Raw genomic sequence first — 19,119 nt, forward strand, 5'->3', positions numbered from 1 at the left:
ACACCGCCAGCGGGCCACCCCGCAGCCCCCCCCGGCCCCCCGACCGCGAGACCAGGGGCCCAAGGGAGGAGGACACGAGTAGGGACAAGTCCGGCGCGCCCGGCAAGATCCAGGCTCCCGGCTCCCCCCAGCCCGCAGCGGCGCAGGGAGGACCGCAGACACCCGTCAGCCCGCACCCCGGCGCTCAACTCCCCCCCCCACGCCCCGTCCCGGGTACCTGATTCACCGGAGGCCTCCGGTCTCACTCTCCCGTCCGTGTAGCCCGCAGTCGCCCGCCATCTTGGGACCCAGGGCGATGTGTCCTCAGCCGGTCACGAGCGCCCCAATCATCGCCGCAGCTCGCTCCAGGGTCTCAGGATCTTCAGCGGCGCCACCAGGAGTGCCGCGCCCGCGGCAGGAGGGGAGGAAAAGGAGCTTTAGCGCCGGGCTGGCGGCGGAGCTTCAGTGCCGCGCGGCCATCTTAGCTCGCGGCTTGGCCACGCCCCCAATCAATATAGAGTTAAACTGACAATTTGTGGTATATTTGTGATACGTCCATCGTCTGTGCTTCCTCTACATTTCTGAACAAATCGAATTCTCAAGTAAAACTTAATTAGATATCCTTATTACGATTCATGAGGCATTGTCAAAAAAAAGTGCAAACATATTAGAAAACAATCAATAATATATTGCAGGATTTGACCATGATTTTCATATTAGCAGTTAGTTTGATTTAAACTAATAACATAACAAAGTAACCATAAACTATTTTTAACAGAAAAGAAGTCCACCCATTTTATGTGATTAAATATTTCACATTATTGGGTTAAGATTATACTGCTTTCAATAAATGCATGCTGGCCCTTAGTTAACTAGGTTCCATTTTGCTAAGTGGAAACTTAAAACTGAAGACTGACAAGAAAATATTTAAATATATAGTGATCTGCCAAACCAAAGTCAATTACAAATGTCAACCTCGAGACCTTTAACACGCAGTCTATTAACAATTAATGACTTTCATACCATTAATGGCTTCTTGTAATAATATGAAATCAATTCACTTATTACACTGCAATCAGCATATGCAAGGTTATTATCTGTGATATGTTGTAGTCACAGTGCAAGTAATTCTTATCAATTTAGACAACTCGAATGGTAGTTTTAGTGATGTGGAAGCATGCCCGGTGAGAACGTGATTTAAGTCTTTGGTTTAAAAGGCCCAGTAATAGTATGTCTGTCAGTAATATATATTCCTACAAAACGAGAAGTATGCATTTTAAAGGGCCTATCATTATGATGGTATATTAATCTTTCAAATGTACTTAGAATTTCTTTCATCAAATGATGACACATAACCAAATTGGTTGGAACTCAGACAGACTTAGGCCACATGATTGAACCACGTTCTTTCTAGTTTGATTGCACTAGAAACGTTTGTGTGTACCCCACAAACAAGCCAAGAGTTCGTCTTTGTCATTCTCTGACATTCTCACTGCTTGCAAAAGGACACATTTGGGTCTGGTACTATACATGGTAAAACAAATACAGAGGGTGGTTCTTTCTCTCTGCAGTCGGTTGATTTGAGCATGTAAAAAGTCACGTATAGAAGAAGTTTAGTTGGTGTATAATCATGGGACAAGTTATTTGTGCATTGCTTTCTCTGTTGAGGATAAACATAGCATTCTAAAGACCCAACCTTATTGGAATCAGAGTAACATTTTGACACAGAACTTTAAAACTTGTATCTTTTACCTTACTCGTCAAAAGGACAGGATAACAAACTCAAACAATATCTCTGAACTGAATGGGACTGTGTATCATGCTCAAGACTCGATATCACAGTTGTATGGAGTGTTCAATAAACTTAATATCTTGTCACATCATATCCTTCTCAGTTCATAATATAACAATTGGCAATTTGCCATTCATGAACCAAGAAATGACTCCAAGTAGCACACATTGCATTGTGAGCTGTGGCATTCCCTTTGGAGTATGGCTTGTTCTGTCCCTAATTCCAACAAGAATTGTCAGAGCCAATCAGATGCCTTTTAAAAACAAGTGGTCAGCTATTGGCTTTGCCAATGATTGCTGCATTTGGCAGAGTGGAAAAGGGTAAGATACAAAATAGTCGTTGTAGCTTGTGCATGCATTTTTGATGCCATGATACATCCATGCTACAGTAGGAATTAAAAAAAAATATTTATTCGAGAAAACACCATCCCAATTTTCCAGTGGTGTTTCCCCCAAAAAATCTTTTTCAAGAAGGCTGTTGTGGAATGTGTATCTGCCACAAAGCACATGCAGCCATTTTAAAATTAATTGTACGTTTCATTTACCTTTTGAAGATAGACAATGGGCAATTTTCTAAAGGGAATCTAATAAAGTAAGCATGAAAAAAAGACTAAGTGGTCCTAAAGCAGTGTGAGCTGCCAGGCCAGGCCTTGGGCAAAAATGTATATTATTTTTAATAAATAAATAAATGGATCAAGAAGGGAGCGGGTGGTGGAGCAGTAGTTGAGCTGAGCTGCGAGGGAAGAGAAAGAAGCTAGCCTCCCTGAAGCAATGGGTAGGTACCAGACGTTTGCATAAAAAAGGGTCTCTTTTTAATAAAAGAAATGTGATGATTTGGGTGCTGACCCAATTTAACCATCCAAATTGTTTTTGCCACTGGACCTTCTGGTTTTTGGATCTTTGCTGAGTAATACACTATCCAAGTTTCACTCACTGTAAGCTATGGTACAAGAGTTTTTAGTGCTAGCCACCAGAGCTTGCCTTTTAAAATAAGGTCTGCTGCTGTGTAGCTTTGGTAAGAGGTTTAGTGCTAGTTACAGATCATCAAATGGGCACATGTGTTTGCCCATTTCTGAGCTGTGCGTGTGGGAATACTGTCTCAATCACCCCTGTATCTATGCACGTGTAGTCTGTTGCAAATGTGACATGAAACACATTGATTAAGGCCTGTGCAGACCTTACAATTTAATTGTCATTCAGAAAGAAATAGCCCAATTTATTTTTCCTATAATGTGAGACTGTAGTGCTTCGCTAGAAGTTTGTATTGCTTTACTGCATTAACACTGAAGTAACAAGCTGCAGTAAAAAAACAACAACTTCACATTTGTTGAACCTATAGAAAAATATAATGTCTCTTTTTATAGGAAAACTAAAATTTGGAATTAAATATATTATTACTTTGGCTATATTTGTACTCCATTGTGTACATTGTTGTATCTTCCTGAGTCAGCCCTTAGTGAGATTCAGAGTTTGAGCATCCTGCTGGCCGTAGTTCATGCTCTGCTGACCAGCAGGTGGTTCAAAGCCTCCCCCCACTAAAGGCCTATTGGGAGATGATTAGCCTGCTCTTGGAGGAGGAGGAACATCAGGAGAAATCTGCATGGGTCAATTAACCTACACAGACTCACAAGCCTGGGCATGCCCTTCCCTAAAGAAAAAAAAAGGATTCAACAAAACCTCTGGTTAAACACACAAAGGAAGGCCATTTTCCTTTGAGGTTTTGGAGGCAAGGGACCAGCATGCTGTGCCAGTTAGGGGAGGTGCTAAATTCCACAAGGGTCGGTCCTGCCATATTCACAAATATGGTCATGCAGTGCAGGAAGTTGGATCAGTGGTAGAGGGACGATGTAGCATCCTTGGATATGGCAGAGATGCATACTTTCTAGAACTATCCAGTTCTGCTTTTAAGCTCTTGCACCAGTAAAGAACTCTGAGAAGCACTTAGATCTACTGAAAAAGACAGATGCACCCCTTGTGGAAGAACTACTTTCTAGGGTGTAGTGTCTTGAACTCTTTTGTATCTGCGCCTTTAGCATGAGTGGCACCGGCCTTCCCACTCCCTCTGGGAGACAGTAGACGATGAACATGTTATGAACCTTGGAGAACAGGGCTTCTCTGGAACGTCTGTGGATTAGTCCAGTAGAGGGTATCCTTGGAGGCGAACCCTGCCTGTAAGTGTCAAGTAAATGGCTAGGGGGCCATGGGTATGGGAGTGCAGAATGGGAGCATATTCTGTCTTGTGAATTACAGGGTGCTGCTGAGGAAGTTTCCAGGTGAAGGAGATTACTAGGACCCTAGATACAGCTGCTGGAGGGGGTCCACTGGAACTACAGCAGAAGCGTTGAGAAGCAGGATAGGAGCTAATAAGAACAGGAAGGCATGCCCTCTGTTCTCCCTGGTTGGTGAGAGAGCAGTTAAAAGGAGCTTTGTAAAAACAACCAAATAAGCATATTTCTGGCATTCAATAAAGCTAAGCTGTGCAGGGGGCATGCAGAAGCATTGGTTCCCCCCTTCAATAACCCATGCTCACCCCCTTAAAGTTTTCAAAAGGTAGCCCTTAGACTCCTACATGCAGAACATGGTGACTTGAGTAGGTTTAGCTACAATTTGTAACAAGGTTTTGAGATGGAACATTAGAAAATAATGTTTTCTTTCTAGGATGTGTGGCCCTTTGTTAGTATGTCTATTGTTGCCTTGTAGACAGGTCAAAAGAAAGAAACATTCCTACACTATTATTGAACTTTTGAAACTTTATTAGTGTGCACAATTTTTGACAATATACTAATGCATATACCGATGAAGATGTTATCATCAGGAAATGTTTCAATTTTGATTGTACTGTTTTGACATTTTAATTTTGTTTCTAATTATTCCGGTGACATCTTGACAAACCAGTTGGCCTGACATTTACTAAATGCCCTCTATATGTTATGTTAGGCATATGAGTGGTTAATGTGTATTTAGGGTTTGAGGTTGCTAGTATGGAGACCCATATTGGCTCTCCAGGACTTTCTTTTGGCGCGTACACTCAGTTGTCTGTGAAGCCCTTTAGATGGCTCCACCATAGGTTTTTCACTTCCATTTATGTAGATATTTGTACATTTGGAGTAATATACAATACTGTGTATACTAAACTACATTTTCTTTTTACAAGAAAAAGTACTGCTGGACAATGATTTGTTAAGTGTTGTTTGATATGTTGCAAAGTTCTGTGTGTTTAGCCCACTGCTCTCCCCAGAATAAGCCTTTGAGTGCTCTGCCTTGTTACTCTGACAGTCCAGCACTAACAGAAATTACTTGAATCCCAGTTAGGGGTTCCGCAGTCCAAGGGTCTCAGGACAACCGTGGTAAAAAAAACTCAGGGGCCGATTACTATGGTGGTGTGACTGCCACCCACAGCCCATCAGTGGCGGTCTCACCGCCATTGTAAGCAAGTTTCCCACCCGCCATATTACAATGGCGGGCAGTTTGTTGATGGTCGAAAAGACTGACCGCCACGTATCCGATGGGATCCTTAAGCCCGCCGGAGGGTTGGAGGGGAGTCATATCCCTACAATGGTGGCGGTGCCTACCAGGCACTGCCGTGGGGATTATTATGTCCCTTTCTGCCCCCCTTTTCATGGCGGTTATCCCGCAATGAAAAGGCAGGCAAAAAGGGACTTCAGGGGCCTTTAGCATGCCCCCTTTACCCCCCGGACCTAAGCTGTGGGTTTTGGGGGGCACCTATGGTGCCCTCTACATATTGCTGCACCACGTGCTGCCTGCCATGTAGTGCAGGGATAAGTCAGGTGCCCCCATTTTGCATTGTGGCAGGTGCTGCAGCCAACAGCACCCGCTGCAATGCAAATGTTTGGCACTGCGACCGCCGTAGTCGCATTGTAATGCCTCTTTCAGGACTGCCGGCAGCCTGTCGGGCAGTCCTGTGTCCGATAGGGTGTGTCCATCCTAATCAGCCTCTCAGTTGTTACAATTAGGGCTTGTACCCCCTGCTTGCTGCGCGAACTGAGACAGATATAAAAAAGCATTTGAAGAGTCGAGTAGGATGGACCTGCAAACACTGAGAGACATAGTAGTAATAAAAAAGTAAATGAGAAATGGAGAGGGAATGAACTGGTGTGGGTGCATTAAGGAAGAAATGCAAGGAAATGTATGATCTCCTTTAAAGGGTTGTAACTCGAAGAAAAAATAGGTCTTCAATGACAGCATTGAAGGACACAAGTCATCCAACCAGAATGTGGCAAAAAAACATACTCTAGAGGCAGAACAGACAACAATAAAGAGACTACACAAAATATCGACACCAAAATATAGAAGGACAGAATATCGACTCTCTATCTACAAACAGGTAAGTACTAAAATATCGATTCCAAAATATAGAATATTAAAATATAGTTAGCCAAAATATCGAATTTTTTAAATGTATTAAAAATAATATAAAATTACATAAATATTAAAAACAATTAAATAAAACATACATAATATAATATAACAAAGCTTAAACTGTAAACATAATAAAAAAAAGTAAAAAAAAGTAGAGATTTTGTTGGATAGTGAGAGCGTAAAAATTACTATTCCCACTCCAGTAATTGCAACAGTAGGGAAAACGTTGGATAGCGTAGGGGTAAAAATTACTATTCCCACTCCAAAGAGCGCAACAGTAGGGAAAGCGTTGGATAGCGGGAAGGTAAAAATTACTATTCCCACTCGAGTGAGTGCAACAGTAGGGAAAGCGTTGGATAGCGTAGGTGTAAAAATTTACTATTCCCACTCCAGTGAGTGCAACAGTAGGGAAAACGTTGGATAGCGTAGGGGTAAACATTACTATTCTCAGTCCAAAGAGTGCAACAGTAGGGAAAGCATTGAATAGCGGGAGAGTAAAAATTACTATTCCCACTCCAGAGAGTGCAACAGTAGGGAAATCGTTGGATAGCAGGAACGGCAAAATTACTATTCCCACTCCAGTGACTCCAACAGAAGGGAAAGCATTGGATAGCGTAGGGGTAAAAATTACTATTCCCACTCCAGAGAGTGCAACAGTACGTAAAGCATTGTATAACGGAAAGAGAAAGATTACGATTCCCACTCCAATGAGTGCAACAGTAGAAAAAGCGTTGGATAGCGTAGGGATAAAAATTACTATTGCCACTCCAGTGAGTGCAACAGTAGGGAAAACGTTGGATAACGTAGGGGTAAAAATTACTATTCCCACTCCAAAGTGTGCAACAGTAGGCAAAGCGTTGGATAGCGGGAGGGTAAACATTACTATTCCCACTCCAGACAGTGCAACAGTAGGGAAAACGTTGGATAGTGTAGGTGGAAAAATTACTATTCCCACTCCAAAGAGTGTAACAGTAGGGAAAGCTTTGTATAGCGGGAGGGTAAAAATTACTATTCCCACTCGAATGAGTGCAACAGTAGGGAAAGCGTTGGATAGCGGGAGAGTAAAAATTATTATTCCCACTACAGTGAGTGCAACAGTAGAGAAAGCGTTGGATAGCGGTAGGGTAAAAGTTACTATTCCCACTCCAGAGAGTGCAACTGTAGGGAAAGCATTGGATAGCGGAAGGTAAAAATTACTATTCTCACTCCAGTGAGTGCAACAGTAGGGAAAGTGAGGGATAGCGGGAGGGTAAAAATTACTATTCCCACTCCAGTGACTGCAACAGTAGGGAAAGAGTTGGATAGCGGGAGGATACAAAATACAATTCCCACTCCTCAGAGTGCAACAGCAGGGAAAACATTGGATAGCGTAGGGGTAAAAATTACTATTCCCACTCCAAAGAGTGCAACAGTAGGAAAAGCGTTGGATAGCGGGAGGGTAAAAATTACTATTCCCACTCCAGAGAGTGCAACAGTAGGGAAAGTGTTGGATAGTGTAGGGGGAAAACTTACTATTCCCACTCTAAAGAGGGTAACAGGAGGGAAAGCGTTGGATAGCGGGAGGGTAACAATGACTATTCCCACTACAGTGAGTGCAACAGTAGGAAAAGCGTTGGATAGCGGGAGGGTAAAATTATTATTCCCACTCCAGTGAGTGCAACAGTAGGAAAAGCGTTGGATAGCGGGAGGGTAAAAGTTACTATTCCCACTCCAGAGAGTGCTACAGTAGGGAAAGCATTGGATAGCGGGAAGGTAAAAATTACTATTCTCACTCCAGTGAGTGCAACAGTAAGGAAAGTGTTGGATAGCGGGAGGGTAAAAATTACTATTCCCACTAAAGTGACTGCAACAGTAGGGAAAGAGTTGGATAGCGGGAGAGTAAAAAATACTATTCCCACTCCTGAGAGTGCAACAGTAGGGAAAAAGTTGGATAGCGTAGGGGTACAAATTACCATTCTAACTCCAAAGAGTGCAATAGTAGGAAAAGCATTGGATAGCGGGAGGGTAAAAATTACTATTCCCACTCCAGAGAGTGCAACAGTAGGGAAAGTGTTGGATAGCAGGAGGGTAAAAATTACTATTCCCACTCCAGTGACTGCAACAGTAGGGAAAGAGTTGGATAGAGGGAGGGTAAACAAACTATTCCCACTCCTGAGAGTGCAACAGTAGGGAAAGTAATGCTTTAATTTTAAAATAAGATTACATTAATTATCAATACCAATAAAAAGTTAATTAACAATTAATTACCATTGTTAAAAAAATAATTACCAATTACTAAAAATTAATTACAATTAATAATTAATTATCAATTATTTATCAATACACATAAATTAAAAAAATTAATATTTACTTTATTACAATTAATTTACTTCCCACCCAATTACCCTATAAACCCACAACCCACTCACAATACTAAAACATACAATTAACATTATTATCAATTAATCAATTAATAAAAAATATTTAGCAATTAATAAAAATTCATTAGCAAATCATACAAATGAATTACCCATTAACACTAATTAATTACCAATTAATAATTAATTATCAATTAATTATCAATACACATAAATTAAATAATTAATATTTACATTATTACAATTAAATTACTTCCCACCCAATTCCCCTATAAAACTACAACCCACTCCCAATAATAAAAAATACAATTAACATTATTATCAATTAATCAATTAATAAAAATCATTTAGCAATTAATAAAAACTCATTAGCAATTCATACAAATTAATTACCCATTAACACAAATTAATTACCAATTAATAATTAATTATCAATTAATTATCAATACACATGAATTAAATAATTAATATTTACTTTGTTACAATTAAATTACTTCCCACCCAATTCCCCTATAAACCCACAACCCACTGCTAATAATCCAAATTAAAATTAACATAATTATCAATTAATCAATTAATATAAATTAATTATCAATTAATAAAAATTAATGACCAATTAATAATTAATTGTCAATCAATTTATTATCAATACATCTAAATATAATTAATATTTAATTTACCATAATTAAATTACTTCCCACCCTATTCCCCTATAAACCCACAACCCGCTACGGAATTAAAATCCGCAAAAATTTAATTACATAACATTCATTAGTTTAAAAAAATTAAACATACATTACAAAAATATTACATAATTTTAACACATATACTACCATACATAACACTAAAAAAAAATCGATATTATCGGATTGTATATTTTTAAAGTCGATATTATGGAATTCTATATTTTTACATTCTATATTATGGAAATCGATATTTTGTACCCCAATTTCAATATTCTGACCTATCAATATTTTGATTTTCGATATTCTGTCTGTTAGAAATGGGATTTCTGGTTGGTTAGGGCTTGCGCCAAAGCCAGGCAGAAACCACCACTCTAGTCAGGGCAAGGAAGGTACACGCCAAAGATAACCCCTGCTCACCCCCTTGGTAGCTTGGCACGAGCAGTCAGGCTTATCTCTGAGGCGATGTGTAAAGCGATTGCGCGCGCACCCAGCAACAACACCCAAGGCCCACCACAAAAGAAACTCCACACAAGGTATTATATAAAAATAGCCTTTGTATTACCAAAACACATTAGATAAAAACACACACTTTACAATGTGCCAACAGGCACGGGCAGAATTTACAAGGGATTATATGTACAGGAGACAGGGCCACATGGACCACTGTCAGGAATTAGCACTTTGTAGAAATTAGCACATAGGATATAAAATACTGTAGTAAAAAATAGCAAATGTAGCACACAACCAGTACTACTGGTATCAGGTAAGTACCACCTACGCAACCCTAACCACCCTAGGAAAACATCACGCAGGGAAACATGAACACACTAGCATAACCACTACTAGTAAAACAATCTCCAATGCATAAACACAGTTTAGGAAGACAAATATCATAAAGACATTGCGCAGGCGCAAAAGTACATATATGAAAATCACCAGGTACCCTAGGGGAGGGCACAACACAGCAGAACTGTCCCCAGGCCAACTGGCCTCTCAGGGGTGCAGAAATGACCAATATCCAAGAATGTCAGGGCGCGACTGCGCAGGCTGCGCAAGCCAGGCGCACAATGTACAACCTAAACGTTGCAGCTGCCCACTAAGTGCTGGGCAGCTGGGAAAAGGAGCGTGGGCACCACTGTGCCCTTTAACACGAATATGCCGCACTTGGAGCCTCTCTGGGCTCTGCAAAAACAATGCCCCCAAACGGTGGAGGCTTACAGGCTCTGGGAAAACCCTCGTGGCCCCCTGAGCCCCTCTGGGCTTTACAACATGAAATGCCCCCTGAGCCTCGCAGGCTCTAAACAATAATGTGCCCTTTCCTTGGAATCCCTCTGGACTCGGAGCCAGGTGCCGTCGTTGGAGTCCCGCTCGGGGGACTCGAAATCGCCCAAAAGGAATGCCCCCTGGGAGCTTTCTAGGCTCCTAAAGCATGCGCCTGTGTGGAGCCTTCGTGGGCTCTGTTAACCATATGCTCCCGTGGAGCCTTCTCGTTGGAGCGCCACGCGCTCTAAACATTCATGCCCCCGACCGTTGGAGAGCTGAGCGAGGCTCTCTGACACAACGTGCCCGCGTTGGAGGCGGGGCCGCTGGAAGGATCAGCCGGTCTGGGACCGGCACCCACGGTACTTGTGCGGAGTCCCCCAGCCCTTCCCTACTCACTGGGCTGTTCTCTGGGGACTCCGCTCCTCTCCTGCAGCACTTCTTGGTCGCCGGAGCGCGGGGTGGGCTCCCGGCTGCTCCCTTCCTCAGCGCGACGTTCCTGGAGGCCCTGATCACGTGGGCCACACACCCTCCCGCTGGACCAATCCCAGCGCGGCAGGGGGATGACGCGGCCGGGACTCCGGGCTGCGGCGGTGAATTCGATACCGGCCTTCTCCGAAGCGCGGGGTGGGCTCCCACCGTCGGATTTAAAGCATGAAGGGCCAGAAACAAGCGGCAAGGTCCCTGGCGGGGTGGGCACCCGCTAGGGATATCGATTTTCCAATAAAGCGGGGTGGGCTCCCGCTCGAGCTCCACAATGCGGGGTGGGCACCCGCTTGATCGGCAAAATTGCAGGGAATCCCTACGTCGGGGTTCCCTCGAGAATAATTGCAGGTCTGTGCTGCTGGCCACAAATAAAGCGCTCCTAGCGCTGTAAGTGAAAGGAAAGCGCTTCCAGGCGCTTTAGGGGCAGAATAAAGCGCTCCCAGCGCTTAAAGGAGGATCCAAACAAAGTCCAGCCAAGTTCTCCCCTGCATACAGCAAGGCAGGGGTGGGGGGGGGCAAGGCTGGACCCAGAGCCAGCTCACTGGGCCTCCAGGCAGGGAGGTAGTCCAAGTGGCGGTCCTCTGGTCCAGCAGCAGCAGCAGCAGCCCCCCTCAGGTGGGATCCTGGAAGAGAACAGTTTCTGTGGGGACACAGCCCCATTTTTATACAGTAAAACCCTTTGTTCTTGGTTCATGGTGAGGGGGAAAACCAGTCGCAGCTGGTTGGGGAGCACCCTTGATGTGCTCAGCCCCTCACTCTATTCCCTGGCAGGGCTAGGGTCGTCAGTCGCACCACAGGGGGCGGAGCCAGCATTGTGTGGGGAAAGCCCTGCCCTATTCAGGACCCAGGTGTACTCCTCCCACCCATCTAGCTGCTGATCTCCCTATTCACCACCGGGTGACTCCTCCTGACTCTGGGGAATCCCTAGCCCGTCACATGACCTCAGCCAGCCAATCACGCGACAAGGCACACATTTTACACTGCACACCGAAGTGCCCACTTCTAGAAGTGGCACTTCCATACTAGCTACACGCACGCCGCGCGCATCATTGCGCAGCATTTAACCACACAAATCTGTACATACCAGACTCGACCATGCACACCCCACGCCTCAGGAACTACCAGGGACGCCTACATTCCCTATGCATTCCTATGGGAGGGCAGGCCTATCTCACCACATGCACTCAGAGTGCGCACGCACTTTACCCTGGGACACAGGGAAAGTGCGCAGGAACCAAAAACCACTATCACCAAGTCACCAATAAAAGCAAAAAAGTTCAGGGGTGAACCTGCCAGAAGGGCCAAGTCCAACACTGTCCATTCTATATTTTGGAGTCGATATTCTGTCCATTCTATATTTTGGAATCGATATTTAGGTTATTCACCAGAAATGTCATTGCTTCAAAAATAGGTAGATGAGATAGATAAGGAAATCATCCAATCAAGCGCAAGAGGCTGCCCCAGAGTCCACTATAGCTACAGATTGTAATGGAATAGAGATACTAGGTCTTCTGACTGCAGGTGAGACATAAAAACCTCCAGTAACTGCCAGTCTGTAATGTATCATAATGATAAAAAGTATGCTACTTTGTAAATATACCGTGTACTCACTGTACCTCTCTTTTGTGCAAATTAATTTTGATGATTTCTGCGCTTATGCCACTCTTCTTCAGAGGCTGTGCCACTTTGAAACATTAAAAACATTTTTTAATAATAGGAAAAAGCCTAAACTCTTGTTTCTATGAGCATTTTCTAGGAATAGCAATAATTCCACTTAAAAAGATATACCAGGTCGTAACGGGTCTGAGTCAGGATCCCAGAAAGAAAAGTAGAGTAAAGAAGACTCTATTCGGAAACATGAAGCCACCTCTCAACTTTCAAAGCTTGTTTGCATATTTAAAAAATCGTAAGTAGGAAACATGCATCAAAGATGTTAAACTATGCCTTTCATCAGTGAAAACAGAAAGATTACATGGAGCCCAATGTGACTTGTTTTTCAATTAGCACAAGAAACTAAATATTTTCACACTTGTGTTTCAATTATTCGAATTCTGCTTTTTAAAGTATTAATTATTTCTACATCATGCACAAAGTTAAAAACAAAAGCACGACCGATCAGGGTGACAGCAAAAGGTGAGTATAATCTAATCCTACTCACTACCCTGCTGACTCAACCACCCATGCTCTTTTAGTTACGCACATTTTTTAATCAGGCAGATTGTTAGGAACTGTATTTTACACTGGTAGTGTAAGATACAGTTTTGTCTAAATTCTTATTCTGGATCCTAAAAAAAGAGGATATTAAAAGAATAACGCTAAACTCTGTAGATAATCCAGGCTTCAATCAGGTAAATAGATTAAATATTAGCATAACATGTAAATAATAGAAAATAATTGCAGACTACTAATGTATGAACCTACAGGGGCCAACGTAGATTGCAACTGTGCATGAACATTCATCACATTCTACTTTCTGCCTTAGGTGCTGTCAACCTAAACTCATGAGCTGTCAATCTGCACCCGGGTTTTAAAGCGGCAGATAAGAAAAGGTTTCAGGGGTCATTAATGTTTTATTCGACACTAGTTTGAGTCAACAACCATTCTTACAATTCTGGACATACTGTAATTGAGCATGATATTTCATTCATGAGAAAATATTCCCACCTACTGTCATCGAAATAAAAAGAGGCGTGCATTTTCACTTATGATAGTGCTAATCAATACAGCATATTTCTGGGCACTAGTCACAGGTGAATATTAAACAAATGAACCTGGAACATCCAGCAACAGTTCCCTTTATCTTTGGTCTGCGTATCCAGCAACAGTTCCCTTTATCTTTGGTCTGCGTATAATGTAACAACTGAGGATCAGAAGTACTAAACAATTTAAATGTCCAAACAGTCCAGTATGGGACTACAAAAATGTTTTATAATGTGTACTTAACACGTTTTAGTACTCGGTAAAAGTGTACCGACTCCTAAAATATGTTTGTGACTCCATAACGGTTTGGCATTTGGAACGTGTTGTGGCAGCAATGTTCCCTCTAATTTTTTCCCTCTGTGTGCGGCACTGTAAGGTCTCTGTGCGCTGCAGCCAAGGCTGTGTGCGCCAGTAACCCAACCGCGCGTGTGGTTGCAGCAACACATATCAGTGCAGTTTGTATGAGTATTCATGTTAATCGCAGTGCCAGTCATGTGCTGCAATTACCATGAATACTTTCTCAGAGGCACACAATATGCCCCGCACAGGGCCGGCCTTAGCGCTGGTGGCTCCCTGTCTGAGAACGTTTGTTGGTGCACCCCAATGACCACCCCGCCAGTGATTCCCTCACTATTATCCTTAAACAGTGCCCCTCAAGGTCTCCATTACAACTCTGTCTGACATGTATTTAATTTTGTTTTATAACGTCTCTCATACCAGTGTAGGGTGTACTTTCCATTGCACACATATTAAACAGAGACAGAGACAATCAATCATTATTTTTTTTTGCAAACAGATTTTATTGAGTTTTCTAACAATCACTATCACATTTATCAATACAACTTTAAATTCATTCGTCTAGTTCCTATTATGATGTTGCAAAGAAACGCCCCACAGTGGTAAAACATTTATCAATGGCATCTAATAGCTTGGCTCCATCCGTTTACTACCAGGGCATCCACGGCTGACTTAACAACTCGATAATTACTCATTTGCTTAGCTGTAACTTCACGGTTCCTGTGTATCTATTCAAACTATCCCCAACAGTTCTGCCCACCTGTCCTTCCCGCCCAGGCGTTCACATTAGGCCCTTCATTATACAGCCAGTACAATGGCAGAACACCACTTTTGTCCATGATCTCAGGTATAGTCTCGATGATCCACCTTACCATCAGAGGGGACACGTTAAACATGCATTCGCTGCTTTTGCTAATGTTGCACTGTTGCAGCGAACACTTCCCAGCTGCTCAGCCATCCACTACTGCACTCTTCAGTTATCAGGACATGAGGGGGGACAGCACGCTCCCAACCCTCATTCATGCTGCGGCTAGGCCGTACCGCACGCCAGCTCCCCCGCAAGGCCTCCCAATGGCGAATCTCTGCCTCCACAAACAGTTTGCTCCTTACTGGGCTGCAGGGAGATGAAACAATAGCTGCTGTCTAATGTATCTGCACTACAGCGCACACCCAGGAGTTTCCGGTCTCAACTGGGTGCCACCTCCAACATAGGCCTCTCCTCTACTCTGCCGCGAGAGCAGTCCCTGTTTTCGCCTTGCTGTGACGGGTGTGAGGGGCCTACCAGGTCTTCCGCCAACACCTTTCAAAGTGCGGCGTCTCCGCTTTCGGCCCACTCTGCTGAGTATCATGGGAGATACTCTTGGCCCTCGGTTGCTCAGGGTCCAGTCAGAACGTCGAGGGCTAGCTGCTCCTCCCCTCGTCAGCCGCCATCTTATATTGCTCCGGGCCGCTCACTCTCAGTTCATAGCCAGCCGTTTTTTCTCTGCCATGCAACCCGATTCGCTGCAATAATGAGAGCAACACACTCCCAGGACAGTCCGCCATTCAGCAGCCACAAAATATATGTGCCCGGGGCTCAGGATAATCATTTACCGGGGGTATGCTGGCCGGAGCTCTGAAGCCTGCCTCCTCTCACATCGGCTCCAGGCCACACCCCCCCCAGAGACAATCAATCATTGGTATGTAAATCAGTGTAGAAGAAATGTTACATATGACAGAGGACTGCAAGGAATAGGAGTGACATGTCATTCATACTGATAGGCAGTATAGTTTAAGAGTGCTTTGTCTAGAGAAGCACACATTCAGAATTTAAAATGTAACATCATGGTTAGGATTTCTCTTTAATAAGAAGCACTTTGCGCCCAAATGATCCCTATTTGCAACATTAGGATAATGAACGGCTGGGGGAAAAAATCATAACGCTCCAATCTATACCTTGCAGTATGCATGAAGTTCTTTGATGACAGTTAATAGTTTACTGTTCTATATTAGGATTTTAACTTATAAACGGCAAGTAACAAAATTACCTCTCTGACATAAGTAGTAACCCACTAACTAATCTTCATTCTATGCCCTTTGTGATCTGCATGGTACACGTTCTTTGCAGCAGTTTGCAAATGTTTACTATATAATTATGGCTATGCAATATTTGCCACATAATGCATCATCTGCTGCATAATTTGACGATTTTAATCAACTACTGCATTTATGTGTTACACTGGTACTAATAAGGCAAAATCTTCATAGAGACTGTTAGCATGTGTAGAAATGTCAAAATAATAAAGTATCAGAAAATATGCTGCATAACGCTGCAGCCTTTCTTTGCTGCATAATTTAGTCAACACTGGCATAATTTTGCCCCCCATTACTGCATAATATCAGTCCCCCAAAGCAGGCAGCACATGTTAAAAATGCATGTGCACGAAGTAGAGAGACCATGATGTTTGTGAACTTAGTTTGGTGTGTGTGCAAATCCTGCATTGCTGATCCCTGGTAAGTTGCAGCTACTACTGCTGAAACAAACCCAATAGAGGTACCAATGGATGAGGCGGACTGGCCTCAAGGGCAGGGCCGACTTTAGCACTGGTGGCACCCTGTGTGACAATCTTTTTTTGGCGCCTCTCTTTCCCATTTTTCCTCCTTGGATTCTCTCACTACCATCTGGCCAAAGTGCCCCTTATCTCTCCATAGATCCTCTCTCGCATGCATTTAATTTGTTTTAAAGTGCTGGTGAAGGCTGGCTTTACTAATCCACTCAGCTATCCACATAAAATATAGATCTGTTCTTTGCAGCAGGCATATTAACCTGCTGTGCTACTTTAAGGCGAGTCAAAACTGCTACTAGACAAAACTCCATCTCAGTCTCTCTAGCAGGAACATTAATTACAAGAGTAATCATGACATTTTTATTGGTGCCTGAAAGCTGGAGGCACAAGGAACTCTGCAGCAGGTGATTTTAAAGTGTAAGTTGTTGCTAAACACTGCACCCCCCCTGAGGCCAGTGCCCCCCCAACAGGTCAGCACCCAGTGCCGCTGCACCGGTCACTTCACCCTAAAGCTGGCCCTGATTCCCTCACTACCATCCTTTAACAGTGCTCCTCAAGTCTCCATCTCTCTCTCAGGTGCATTTAATTTGATGTACAGCGCCATTGATACCAGTGTAGGTTGTCAGAGCACTTTACATCACATACATTACACAGAGACAATCAATCATACATGTGTAAATCACTGTATAGACAATATTACATAAGACAAAGGACTACAAGGTGTAGGAGTCCCATGTCAGCCATGCTGGTAGGCAGTATAGTTTAATAGTGGTTGGTCTGGAGAAACACAGACTCTGAATTTAGAACGCAACGCCATGGTTGGGGTTTCTCTTTAATAACCAGAATTGATTTCTATCCAAATGAACCCTTTTTGCAACATTAGGATAATCAAAGACTGGGGCAAAAAACAATGCTCTAATTTATACCTTGCAGTTTCCATTCAGCTCTTAGATGACAGTTAATAGCTCACTGTTCTATGTTAGGATTTCAACTTATAAACTGCAAGTAACAAAAAGATCTCTCTGACAAAAGCGGTAACCCACTGACCTATTTACATTATGTGCAGTTTGTGATCTGCATGGTACATGTTCTCTGCAGCAGGCACATTAACCCTCTACGCTCCCTTTCCATGAGTCAAAACTTCCACTTGACAAAACTTCATCTCTCTCTGGGAAGAACATTAATCACTAGAATTATCATGGCATTTTTATTGTTGCCGAAAATTGCCGGAGGCCAGGAAGGAGGCAGCAAGTGCTTTTAGAAACATAATATATTTGCCCATAATCCTGTGAGTTTTCAGTCCTGTAGATGACTCCTTGTGAAACTAAAAAAAATTCAAGTCTTTATCCTTAAACAAGTTTTATATGGGAATACTTCTCTGATTCCAGACATGTATTTTGATGACTTCTCAGACTAACCGGCTACACGAATTCTAAATTCCAACCATCTGCACAGCTGCAGCAACTATGGATCACAATTGCCTTAGCAAGGATGCTATGGACCACAAGGAACTTCAGGCGTTTACAGTGGCGGCCGCCGTTTAAAGTCTTGGGAGAGTCCTGTGACTCCTTAGAGATAAGCTGTTATATTTGTTTCCTGGGCTAATGTTGAAACGTGCTTCACTTTTCCTGACCTTAGTGTTCTTGAAAGTCTAACTTTCTGGCCAGTGCTTCATTTTACATTTTGGTGCTCTTAGTCTCTAAGATCTCTCTAAAGCGCCTATAAAATAAAGCAATATTTGTTTAGTTATTTTTTCACATTTTGAACCTTTTATTTTTCTACGTCTCTAGGCTGCACTTTGGAATAGAAAAATGCCCGAAAAAGACATTTCCAGCAAAAGTGTTGTTCGTTAGTGGATCCATTTCACTGAGGAACAAATAAACGAAAGGAGGAAAGAGAGGGTGAGAAACTGTTTCTTGAAGTCACGGTTTCCACTGAGTGAGAAGAAGCAAGACAGAAAGAGAGGGAGGATGAGTGAGAAAGAGAGGGGGACACCTGTCAGCAGCAAAGCAGAGGTCGACACTGACCTTGTCTTCTCTGATGAGGAAGGAAGAGACGTTGCCGTTCCTTCTCTGCCCGCCCGTCCGTCCGCCACTTGACGTGTGTTTAAAATAATAAAGTAGGGGAACGGAATCAATCAAATTAAAGAAGTAGGGGCACGCCGTGCCCTGCCGATCCCACCCACTTCGACCACTGACTTTGCATTTCTTTAGTTAAAAGGGCGCAGCTGCAGGCAGATTGTATGCCTTTGTTATAGTAATCATGTTAATTGCAGCACGTGATGGGCGCTCCGATTAATATGAATACTTTCACAAAGGCTTACAATCTGTCCTGCAGCCGTGCCCTTTCAACTAAAGAAATGCAGCAAGTGCAGGAGGCACTTACTGCTGGACTAACCTGCTGTTGTGCGCACCTCAAATGCCAAACTGCACGCTCTAAGAGAGACTTGTGCGCGCATGTCCAGGCGCGCAGCTTACTGGGAACTATGTGTGGGAGCCCCTCCAAATGACTACAATCTTGTTGCAAAACCTTGAAAAATTATTGACTTCGGAGGAGAAAGGTCATTTGCTAAGGAAAGGAGTGTGGACCGTTTCCTCTTTAAAAATGTTTTTTAAAAAATGCAGACCTCTGTTGGAA

The sequence above is a fragment of the Triturus cristatus genome, chromosome 3_2 (assembly GCF_964204655.1).
Source record: "Triturus cristatus chromosome 3_2, aTriCri1.1, whole genome shotgun sequence".
NCBI lineage: Eukaryota > Metazoa > Chordata > Amphibia > Caudata > Salamandridae > Triturus > Triturus cristatus.